This window comes from Sinohyriopsis cumingii, chromosome 6, assembly GCF_028554795.1.
Source record: "Sinohyriopsis cumingii isolate HCF-2022 chromosome 6, ASM2855479v2, whole genome shotgun sequence".
Taxonomy (NCBI): Eukaryota; Metazoa; Mollusca; class Bivalvia; order Unionida; family Unionidae; genus Sinohyriopsis; species Sinohyriopsis cumingii.
In genome coordinates, this window is record NC_142966.1 from 15,514,509 (window position 1) to 15,526,420 (window position 11,912).

General features: G+C 34.5%; 3 long non-coding RNA genes across 3 annotated transcripts in view; all 3 read right to left on the minus strand.

Moving 5' to 3' along the window:
• Nucleotides 1-11,518, minus strand: part of LOC149796414 (uncharacterized) — a 48,938-nt gene extending 37,420 nt beyond the window's left edge. The window contains exon 1 of the long non-coding RNA XR_016421430.1: nt 11,432-11,518. This is a non-coding gene — a long non-coding RNA (uncharacterized LOC149796414). The remainder of the gene's footprint in view (nt 1-11,431) is intronic.
• On the minus strand, nt 874-5,948 carry LOC149796415 (uncharacterized). Its single transcript, XR_016421428.1, has 2 exons — nt 5,763-5,948; nt 874-1,195 (listed from the first exon to the last, which is right to left on the minus strand). It is a non-coding gene; the product is annotated as an uncharacterized LOC149796415 (long non-coding RNA).
• LOC149796416 (uncharacterized) lies at nt 8,991-11,409 on the minus strand. The gene is made up of 2 exons (XR_016421429.1): nt 10,455-11,409; nt 8,991-10,168 (listed from the first exon to the last, which is right to left on the minus strand). It is a non-coding gene; the product is annotated as an uncharacterized LOC149796416 (long non-coding RNA).
• Nucleotides 11,519-11,912: the final 394 nt, after the last annotated feature.

Sequence of the window (11,912 nt, forward strand, 5' to 3'; positions counted from 1 at the left end):
GATTCGAGCAATGCAAGTCTAATAATTAGATATAGTGATATGTATAGCACTTTCCCAGGGGACTGACACACTTTATTAAGGATATATGGGGTTTATGGAACATCCTCAGGACGTTTGGGGTAGATGCTGTCATCATGATGTTTACTAGCTAATACCTGTTCATGAAAACATGTTGCTTTCTGAAGGAATGGGTAAAAATGCATCCTGTCTCACATAGTATTTTGTGGATAGAACAAATAAGAACAAAAACAACCCCTCAACAACTCCTTCTTGGGAACTAATCATGAGGCTCTAATATTGGGTAAAAATTTAATATGGGTTAGCATGGGGATGCTTGTCACACATGTTAAGAAAATAAAATTTTCTTTAAAACAGGCATCGATGTTACAAAAAAAAGCGGCAGATGGTCCGTCTACCCTTGCAAGGAAAAGAAAACATTCCCACATCAGGGAGCTTATAAACAAAGCCCTCATCTGTCAACTTGAGGGAAAGCAGGGTATGCAGAGGAGAAGAGAACTAAAGGAAGATGATCCCAGGAGAATTTGTAGAAAACTGGCACCTCAAGAACCACCATCAACTCTAGTTTTGGTGTGGTGAAGGAGATCTCTCGATTTTAGTTATGTAAAATATGAACAGTGTCTGATATATGGAGGTGTCAGCTAAGGCAGGTTAGACTTTATATAATATCCTGAAATATCAGTAGTTGAAAATAAAATAATGTATAATACTGTATCTTCAGTTGCTGAAAACTTTTTATATTGATTATTTATGATCTTCATGCCCACATTGTTTATAGGCAGAAATAGACTGGTGTTTAAAAAAAATCTGAAAACATTATTGTTTGATGCAATATTATGTGCATTTATAAGAAAGCAATGAATAAAATCAATTGGATTCATTTATATACAAACTCATACATGCAAGAAAGTGTTTAAGTTCATGCAAGCCTAGAGGGGATGAAGCCAGTGTATTGTCCATCTGGATATTTGTCATGTATCTGCCAGAAACAGTAAGAAGGAATTACATGTCTCTGTCCAGACCCCAGCCTTCCATGTTGCCGTAGTATGAACTGCCTATAGGTATCATGACTGTTGGCACTCATCAAGTCAACTTTATCGTTGAGGACAAGAACATTTCGTCTGTACATCCTGGACAAGGCAAGTACAGCCTCATCAAGGATAATATCTTGAAAAATCTGAAAAATTATTCCAATTGTAATATGCTATTTCTAAAATGTGAAAAAATATATTTTAAGAAATAATAGGAACATGCGCTTATTCAAATGTTATTCATCTTCGATCAGCAAATTCCACTTTGAAATACACGTGGATCAAAACTGCACATGGTTTTTATTTTGACATGAACACTGAGAGTTCCATCGCAACTAGAACTGATAGTTTATGTTAAGATGGACAGCTCAAAGTTTTTGGGGAGCATTTCTAGAAGTCAGAGACTCCTGCATTGGGATCAAATAGAAATGGCTGATTGCAGCATAGATTTGTTTAGCATAGTGAGGTACCCACATTGAAATCAGGTAATGAAAAGAATCTACTCAATGAGTATCAGTTGTAAATTAAAACAAAGTCCTTATCATTTGCATATGTTTGCATGTCTGTTTTTGGACGGCTTACAATTTTAAAATTCTTTCACAGTGGTTGCAAAGAAATAACATTTACAACAATCATATATGTACATCAGTTATCAATCTTTGAGAGTCCACCTTGGAAATGGAATTCATTGTAAATGTTGTATTGTAAGAGTAACTATCAAAGTTTTAATTTTCTTTGTAAATTGATGCAGTATTTTGATTTTATTGGTACAAAGTGCAAGTTGTACATTCAGAGACATGTGCTACACATATCGTGTTTACAGAAAGAGGTTTTCTGTAATGTAGCCAACATACCTGTCAAGCTATTCATACCTTTTGTGATATACATTTTGTACATAAAAAATTTAAGCTTTGGCAATAACACGCTCAAGGAATATATAAAAGTTATGAAAGAATTAAAGAAATTTCAAAATTGCCATTGAATCGAGTAAATTTGTTATACAGAAATCATTTGCAGTAATCACCAGTTCAAAGGTGGAAACATTGAATGCCAAGCAGACTGGGCAATTAAAATTCTTACCCAAAAATGTTAGATCAGATATGAAGGAAAAAAAAAGTTTCTTGCAAGCCTTCATGTCAGTCTAAATTTTGGATAAATAAAACAATTTAGGATTATTAAGTCCTTATGTTTATCATGATATTGCATATATAGCATTATCTTGACATATTTTGGGGCTTTAGAAATACACATTAAGGCATGCATCATATTTAAAACAGAAGAATAAAAGTGTAGTATTTATTTCACAAGACTTAAATGGCTATATAAATTCTGTACATGTCTAATTTTAAAAAAAAACTGCAATCTAGTCAGGTCTAATTGCGGAACTCCAAAGTAAGATTGCATAGACTTTTTGTTACCATTTTGTATTTTAAAAAAAATAAAGCTAATGTATTACTTAAGTTGGTTTATTAATTAAATTGAAAAAAGAGCAAGCTGACCTTAATCGTATTGAATGTTTGTATGCCACTAGCGTAGATCACTAATACATATATATGAAATGATTTTAGCTAATCTACCTTTAGGCCCTCATACAAAGGAATTTATCTATTTTAAGTGTATCTCTGAAGCTGCTGTATTTATTGGTTTGGAAGAAGGAAATAGGGTTGGCATTTCTATTGTCAACTGGAATACTATTCCAGAGTACTGGAAACATTTTTTGAGTATTACCAGGTAGCTATACCTGAATAGTGATTGTAAATATTCAGAAGCACTATTATTGGATATCATGTACATTAATTTGGCTTTTCTAAACCGGATTCAGTCTTTAATAGGTAATAATTTTAACTTACCAGCTAAAATTTTCCTTGCTTACTTTCTGGATTGATATAGCCTGAATGCACTTGTTTTAAGATGTGCCAGCTTTGGTATGATTTTATCATTTGAATTACTCCACACTGTGTTACAGTAGTCTAAATAGGGTTGTATGTAACTGTTATAAAACAGTTTTCTGTACCTTATCCTACTGAAAATCCATAAACTTGAATTAAATTTTTTTACTGACATGTTCAGTCCATGATAGGTTATTATCTACCAAAACACCAAGTAGTCTATCATGACAAACCATTTGCAAATTTGTATCCTTCCATGTCAGACATAGTTTATCACTACTAAGATTTGTTCTTTTTTGCCATGTTGAGATAAGTAATATTTTAGTTCTTCCAGTATTTACCACTATGCCATTGCATGTGCACCAGTTGTCCAGTTTGTTTAGGGCATCCTGTAAATAAATTTATAGTTTGTGCTTTGTGTTTTGGATGTCTGACAATGTTGTGTCATCTGCACAGAGATCTGTAAATGAAATTGAATCCCTTAGTAAAGAGTGGTAGGCCATTAATAAATAGTATCAATAGTAATGGACCAAAAATTGAACCTTGTGGTACTCCATATCTAATTGTTCCAGGTTCCGACAGAACACTATTTATATAAACATGTTGTGTTCTCTCACTTAAGTTTGAAGTAAACCATCTATTTGTGCTTTAATCACATTGGTTGATTTTCAGTTTCTTAAAAGAATTTCATGTACACCAACCCGTAAACTTTCCTGAAATCTACAAATGGAGATCCTATTATTCAACTTTGATCAAGTGGTTGAAGCCATTTATCAGTTAGAGAGATCAAGTCAGTCTCACATGAATGTTTCTGTCTAAAGCCTGATTGAAAAGGGTGTAACAGCAACTGTTTCGTTAAATATGACATGAACGAGTCATGGACATGTTTTTCAATCAATGTTTACAAGTTTTGGTTGTATTGAAATTGGCTGGTAGTTATCAGCATCATTCTTAGAACCAGATTTGTGCATAGGCATTACTTTTGCAGTTTTCCATATTTTGGGGACAGATGAGGTTGCAATATTTAAATTGATTATGAATATTATGCTGTCTGAAATAGCTGAGGCAGAAGTTTTAATGAGTGGTGGACCAATCTGATCAAGTCATGTAGCTTTCTTGATATCAAGTTTACTGAGACATTTTTTAGCAGTTTTTTTTTTATACCTGTGGGATAGAGAAACATACCTCCTTAGGGATTTTTCAGTTCATTATATTTGTTTTCTATCACTGGTTCTTTTAACTTAGTGGTAACATTAGTGAAAAAAATCACTCAAAACATTTGCAATGTCAGTGTCATCAGTGACTTTTGTGTCATTTACCAGAAGTGAGTGAATTTTATTTGACTTATCTTTGTGTGTTGCCCCAAATGAGTTCACTGAAGACTTTCCAAATGGAGTTTGTGTTGCTTTTTGTGTTTTCAAGCATTGATTGATAAAAAGGTTTTTTTTTAGCTTTTCAATCATACTTGTTATGTTATTTCCCCATACTTGATATTGTGCATGGTTTCCCATAGCCTTCAATTGGTCTCGTGTCTTCATAGTATCTAGAATTTCAGTAGTAAATCAGTTAGGCTGGATTTCATACTTTACTCAATGTCCTTTTAGTGGTGCATGCTTAGAGACTACATTCATAAATCAGTCCACACTTTTAGAGCTTCACATATGTCATCAAAAATTTGGATGATATTCCATGGAACTTTATATAGGTCATCTTGAAATTGTTATTTACTTCAATTTTGGAAAGATCTGTAAGTGATAGTTTTGTGTGTATTTTCCTATTTCTGTTGCATTTAACCTTTGTTGTCAAAAAATTAGGATAGTGGTCACCAAGAGCAACATTTGGCACATTAACATAAGCCACAATGTTTGGTAGGTTGGTATAAATGTGATCAATAAGAGTGCTTGATATTTCTGTTACACGTGTGACACTGTGGGCTCATTTACCAGCTGGACTAGGCCTAATGATTAAAAAAATTCCATCCAGTTACTCCTTATTTGAGTATTGAGTAGGTCCTTATTTACACTGCTGAGTATGTATGTTTTTTTTCTCCTGTTCATGAACATTTTCTATTTGTTTCAAAGAGTTATCATTCCAAATTGCTTTGGAGGAAGGTGACCTATAAATGAAACCAACTAGGAATGATTCTGCATTATTTTGAGCAATTCCACCCAAATGCTCTCAAGTTCATGTGACCCCATGTCAGGTTGCCTTTCTGTATTTACATCTTGTAATGTATACAAGACTGTTGTCTCTCTATCCCTGCATAATGGTTTATTGTAGCCTTGACAGTGAAATAGATTATCATTGTGGCTAGCATTTAATTTGGTTTCAGTGAGTCCTAAAGCATGCATATTATTTTCCTTGGAAGACAACATTAACTTAATCTGTTCTATTTTTTCCACTATACCTTGTACATTTAAGTGACCCATGTTAAAACCTTTTGCATTTAGTTTCATATCAATTATATGTATTTCATCATGCAATGGGGTACTCTATGAGGTTGTCTCCATAATACTTTTACCATTTTGGTATTATATAAGGTGGCCATATAAATGAGGTGACCTCTATATTTTCTATGGTATCTGTGCATAGTCTTCCTTTTTCAAATCATATTGGGGCAGGGTGTTGAGTAGCAACAAAAATTAAAGCAGTTTGAACATACATTGTTTGGTAAAATAACTAATCCTCTAATACAAGTATGCATTTTCTAAGTTGTGCAAAACACTACTGACATAGATATTAGAGTCTTTGCCAAGTTACTTAGTACCAAACATTTTTCAATATCTATCAATATTTGTTTTGCAAGATATAAATAAACAATTACCCTCATTCTTGTCTGCCTTGTCTGAACTATGTGTAGAGCTTGGTCAGCTCAGTTTTTAGGCTGCACAGCATGTCTTCCTCCTCTCCCCCATCTGGTTTTTCAACTTCTTGCTCCATGCCTCATCATTCCTCTCCCTCTTCCTCTTAAAGGTCACTCTAGAATTGAGCTTGAAAGTGAGCTGATTTAAGTCTATCTAATGAATTTTAATATGTAAATGTATTTCAAAATTTGACAACTAATATATTCATGATTACTTATCAAACCTATAGGAATATAGTGTTAACTTTGGATCAGAAATTAATACATGAGAGGTTGTGATTTGATGGAAGTTTATTTTTGGCTGGATCAGGTCAAGTGTTGTGTGGGGTGGGGATCCAAAATTTAAAAAGGGCCCCTACTTTCCTCGAATGGGCACCAAAGCAAAGTCCATGTGTCTATTTACTCAGTGTGCACATGCCCAATAAACATGTGCAAGAATAAAGTTGTGGTCAAACTTCGGCTGACAAGTGACTGTACGTTTGTGTGTGTGTACTTTTTATGATCTGGCCCCGAGTTTTGAACCTGGATTCCATATTCTAGTCGCAGATTTAAAAGAAAAGCTTATTTAAAACCTTGTGTATGTAAAGTATTAACTTGGAGAAGCACACAAATTCTTTTCCGCTTTGTTTGAAACGTCAGAAAGATGGGTGTTAGGGGTCCACTGAAAATACTCAATTTTGAGCATTTTTAAATATACCTGATGCTTTTCATTTATAAAACTGAGAGGGAGTACGAATTCTACTGGGCAAGAAATAGAGTGAGTACCTGTGGGTTTTGCAATACTGTACAGAGCACGTCGATTTAAATTATTCTCGTACCACAAAACCTTTGAAATATAACTGTAAATGTAGTTCTACATGCATTTCATTGTTTCTTCTCAAAATTAAAATCAGAAAGGAAAAGGATAAGAAGAAAAGAACGAGATCAGAAGAAGATCGTACTCACCGTTGTTGACATTTTGGGCGGTCTCGTAGCGTGGTTGTATTTTAGGTCATCATCTTCAGTGTTTACAATGTGGCCTATAATTATGCAAATTTCGGTCACCGGAATTATGTGTGTTATTCATTCGGGATCTGCCGATCACTGCCGAGCGGGATTTCAACATGGAGACGATAGATTCGTAACTCTACGTACGAAAATTTCAGAGAGCTCGTATTTCATGACGAGAACCCCTACGTACTTGATATTACCCCAGAAATGCCTTTTAAATAGTATTTAATCAGTTGATGTACATAAATGTCCCAACATTTTTGCAAGAAAATTCACCCTCAGCTGCACTATTGTGCCTTTAAATTAGTTTCTGAACAATATATTTACTTTGTTAAAATTTAGAAAAGAAAAAAGATCTTGAAAAATGAAAACATGCTTTCAATAATATTAAACTGCTCGGGAACTTCTATACATCCCTTATTGACAGAATGTTATGAAGTATCGGTTTAGTGGAACAGTTCGATGGTACGCAAAGCGGTAAACATACAATCTAAAGCTAAATGCACCATGATGAGAGATGTTACGCGAACTTCCGCCTAATCCTGGTTGACAGAAACAAATACGCTATTGATGGTCATCGTAGCATAAATTATAAAGAATAAAAGCATGCCTGTCAGCTGTAGTATACCCGTTTGTACAAAGAGATTTGAGAAGGGATCTGGGGTCACTTTTATTAACTTCAGAAGGATTGCGAGAGAAGAAAAAGATGGGAAGAGGCTCTAAACGAACATGCATGACCAACAAGAAGAAAGTACGGGATTCTTCAGACCACGATCGTCTGTGTAGCTGTCTTTTTATTTGAGGAATGTACCGATTTGCAGTTGGGAGTTGGAGTAAAGATACTTCTTTATACGTTGTATGCATTTCATGTGTAAAATATTAATTTGTCCAACTTTTGTAGGTGTGTTTATCAAGTTAAGCAAGCTCCAATATTGTTCTCAGTTCTTTTCAGCGTCTAAGATGCCCAAGGGCCCCATATTGTACAACTGTTTTACATTCAAACCAGAGAATATAAAGAGGTATGTACAATAGTATTAACATTATTGTCATTGAATAAATCCTTTCTTATAGGCAAACCTTCTTCAGAGTCTGACCACAGATAAAATGTACGCAGTTTTTTTAATTTAGACTGGCACATAGAATCACACCATTTTCTTTATTTTACAAATGATCTCTAGACGTTGATTGCCCTTAGCCCTCAATTCAGAAGATGTGACTGAGAACGCAATAAATTATGACGAGGACATAGTAGCAAATGCACTCTTGATCCTAGGATCTAACCTGCCAAAATTTAAAGAAATTGTTTTATACATGCTGAAAAACTTTAATTTAGGTCGTGTTTTAAAACATTGCGTTTTGGATCACGCTAATGAAATGATCAGGCATGTTAGTGTTTTGTGAAATGATGACCAACATTCAATTTGATGATTAAATAATACGTTGAATATATACAATTATAGCAATTGCTGACATTCTCAACATAAGGTTGTCATTTTAATTTTTGCAGAAACAGATCAGATGGCAGATCCTGTTGAAGATAAATTAGGAAACTAGAGCAGGAGCATACAAATCTGCAAGAAAAATATCACAAAAGCTACTAAATGAAAACAAACGTTAGTCTAACTATAACAACCATAACACTTTAAACTCTTTAATTGGTATTACACCACATTCTGCAATAAGTTTCTTGTCCAAAGACAGGGGTAGAAGGGTTTTTGATAAGGAAATCACAAGAAAGTTTGGATTTTATAATAAACTTGATATCAAAGGAATTAGCTGTAAAGGGGGTATTTCTTGTCATTCCCCAAGCTGCTAAAGGGAAGAAGAAATTTTCACAAAGAGAATTTGAGTTTTCAAAGCAACTATCCAGGACTAGAATTCACGTTGCAACAGCCACTGGACTAAAGAAAGATGCGAAATTTTTAAACACACCATGCCTATTTCTCTGATAAAATATGCATGTCACATTCCAGAAATGTGTGGGGCTACGACAAAATAATGATTAAATTGGTCAGATGACATCATTTCGAGTGAACCAAAATAACATTTTCAACAGCAGACCAATTGAAAAAAAATTACATACATTTATGTGATTTATTCAATAATAACACACGAATTTTGTTTCAAAAAGGCATTATCTTTATAACATTATTTAATGTGTTTATGCATGAAAGATAATGACAATTTAACACTGTATTAGACTTTTGTTTTATTTCAGTTGAATTTTAATAAAATGTGAAAATATTTTACATCTAACTTACAAATTGCGTTAATTGTTTTCCTTGTTGGGATTCCTTTTCTTGCTAATAATTTCAGGTAAAACAAGATCATACGCAAATTCGGTGCACTTTGTTACCATGTGTTGGCGAAATTCTGGATCATAATAAAATAAAATAATTAAATATCCCATAATTGGTGTGTACAATAAAGCCACATAATGTCTTTTGACAAATATAAATTTGAAACTGTAACTGAGTCTAATATCTGTGACTGGCGTCTCATTTAAAAGTGTGTTGCTCTAAGAAGCTTTTTTATATTAATGGTTTGCAGTAGTATCTATATATCTTTGTTTCAATGAACACTTTACGTCTACAAGTCTCTCCCCATGACATACACATGTTTTGATTCCATCTGGTTCTGCAGCAAACACAGGAAAAACAGTATCAACAACACATCTACTATCTCGCATTTGAAACTTTTCAGGTCTTTTCATGCAACCGAAAATACTTCTGTGTTTCACATTTTTTCAAACCTTATGCCATATCAAACATTTTCAATAGATGATAGATATGTATCGTCATATTCAATAATGTCTTAGATGGGAAAGGTGAGACCCTCATGTTCTTTATATCGTTGCCACAGTGGTTGTGATTGTGATTCGGCCAACTCGTTGATTTCTCCAAAGTACACATTCTACTTGAGACCGATTCATCTTTTCTAAATGTTTTGCCAGTCTGGTTGGTATCACCAATTTTTTCCTTCTATCCTGACAATACCTCTTCAGTTTGGAGGGGGAGAGGTTGCCAACCTTATTCACTCTTTTCAGCATCTAGGTGGCATTTCTTCATCATCTGAATCAGTATCGGTATCATAATAGTCATTGGTCAGGATATAGGCACTGGGATACACTCGCTTAAGCTGCCTTTAAGGTTGTCTCCTCATCAAAGACATTTCTGACTGTGTCTTGATTGCATTTTTTTCTGTCTCTTGAGCACTGCATCCGGTCTTGGTCTGTCGAAGTTCATGTTTCTTAGTTTCTCACTTTTAACGATGATATATATTCTACAAACAAGCAGTACTAGTCATGGAGGGGCGATTCCGTTTCAGTTTTACAGCAGCCTCCATCTTGAATAACACTGGTTGCAAGCTTCACAAAACTGCAATCAAAACGATAAGTTTTACACCATAAATGTCAACAGACCCTAAACTCATCTCGGAAACTTGTATTAAGATAAGATGAGATAGGAAAAAAGTGTCTTACTAATGTCTAATATAAAATGCTAAGACTGAAAATGTGCATGCTCTCTCTCTCTCTCTCTCTCTCTCTCTCCTTTCATTTACCCACTCTTTGCATTGTCCACCAATAAAGGCTTAAATTTAACCTTAATTATTAGAACAGTTAAATTTAACTATACTAACGAATAATTGTAAACAGTTACATACCCTGCCTTGCAAGAGCAAAGGGATGTTATCATGTATCCTTGAGCTTTGTCCAGGCACACCCAGCAATGACGCAACTGTTTCTTGTCAGTCACTTTCTGAGAGGGGATCACAATTGTCTTTACAAAGCACACGAATGACTGTTTGCAAACTACATGACCATTTGAGCTTCGACATGTCCAGACACAATGTTTTAGCCGTTTATCTATTTATAATTTCATGGACTCCACCGTGTAGATCCCAGACATATTTACAAGGTAACTTCATGTCTCCGTATTGAATAGGCAGCCACTTTGCCCACGAATTTTCCCAAAGATTGTCAGCTTTTTTGTATGGATCAGGTACTTTCTGTCACTGTATATTTAGTTTCTCGTCATATCTTTTTTGTCAGCATCAGTTAATTTCATATATTGAACAGATAATTATGGTTTATCGTTATCAATCCGGCCATAAGCGTGTTATTTACTCATGGAAGTTGTCGACGGATGTAGTGTTTTGCACTGGGCATGTGCAAGATCACTGGATTATAAACAAAAACAATCAACGTTCGTATATTCCAGTAGTACTGCTCAATTTAGTAAATAGATCTCAACATATCAAGATAGCACACTACTAGTACCAGAAAAATGTGGCTGACTTATGGAAATGGCCGACATTGAGACGTTTAACTAGCATCAAAACAGCCCCATTGCGAACATTGAAGTGACCAGTTCCCAATGGAGCCCCGTTTACGGAGTGGAAAAATTTGGGGGAACTTTCACTGGACTTTTTTGTGTTGTATCTTTCATGCGAATTTAGATCTCGGTGTTCAAGGCCACGATTCATTTAAAATTATCACACATCACGAAAAGAGGACTTTCTATTTTACTTCCTTGTTGATGTTTACCTTTTACTGTATTATCTATCGAGTACTTAAAAACATTTCATGGTTTATGCCATGAAGTTCTTAACATATCGATAAAGATATAGGATAATCTTACCGTAAGAGTATCAACGTAAAATCACTCAATCCTGAATAAAACTGCTACGAAAGTTTTGTCTTAGGTATGAATCAAACACTAGATACACAAACAAGATTGACCTTGATTACGTCACATTATTCGACGGGTTATTCGTACAATTTTTATCACCTGTATTATAGGCGTGGAATGCTTGTAAAAGTACTCCGTAATGTGCTCCTTATCACCCCACCTGAATCATTAAGGAATGCAGTGAAGCTTTCAGTATTTGGCTTGCAAATTATAGATTCGGAAATGGGATAAGAATTATATTGTTTCTAAAGAGAAGTATAACTGATGAAAGCTGAACTAAAAATTAAAATATAGACGATTCCTGAAGTCACCGTGTGAAGTAACAATCACCTTAACTAATATGTAAATAGGCTTTTTTGTACCACAAATTGAAATATACCCGGTAATTACATTTCCAAACGTTGCGTGAAAAAGTAAACGTTTCCCAAAA